At 36.2% G+C, this 384-nt stretch overlaps 1 non-coding gene across 1 annotated transcript; it reads right to left on the bottom strand.

Moving 5' to 3' along the window:
* LOC122071086 lies at positions 1-107 on the bottom strand. The gene has a single exon (XR_006138053.1). It is a non-coding gene; the product is annotated as a small nucleolar RNA R71 (small nucleolar RNA).
* Between the last annotated feature and the right edge of the window lie 277 nt (positions 108-384).

Genomic DNA, 384 nt, shown 5'->3' with positions numbered 1-384 from the left:
AAGCTTAGAAGTGATATCCTTCAGTTTAGGCAAAAACCTAGTGAGTCCTTTTCCAAATTTATGGAGAGATTCAAGGATCTACTGGAAGAATGCCCTTACCATGGTCTAGACTTATGACATTTATGTCAAATAATTTATGAGGATATTTATTACCTAATTAAACAAATGATAGAGTCTATGTGCCTTGAGGGATTCACATCCATTACAGATGAAGGAAAGGCGTGGGAATTCTTACTTGACTTAGCTAACAAAACCCGTGAGTGAGAATCAACCCAAGAGAGTGAAAGAACCATATGAGGAAAATGATATTTTGTGGATGGGATAGTAGCTAAGGAAGCCCATTTGGATAACCTAATCAAGAGATTTAAAACTATTGTTCCTAGA

Source organism: Macadamia integrifolia, unplaced genomic scaffold, assembly GCF_013358625.1.
Source record: "Macadamia integrifolia cultivar HAES 741 unplaced genomic scaffold, SCU_Mint_v3 scaffold_187A, whole genome shotgun sequence".
Taxonomy (NCBI): domain Eukaryota; kingdom Viridiplantae; phylum Streptophyta; class Magnoliopsida; order Proteales; family Proteaceae; genus Macadamia; species Macadamia integrifolia.
Note: the sequence above shows the minus strand (reverse complement) of the source record. Positions and strands in the feature narration are given on the sequence as shown.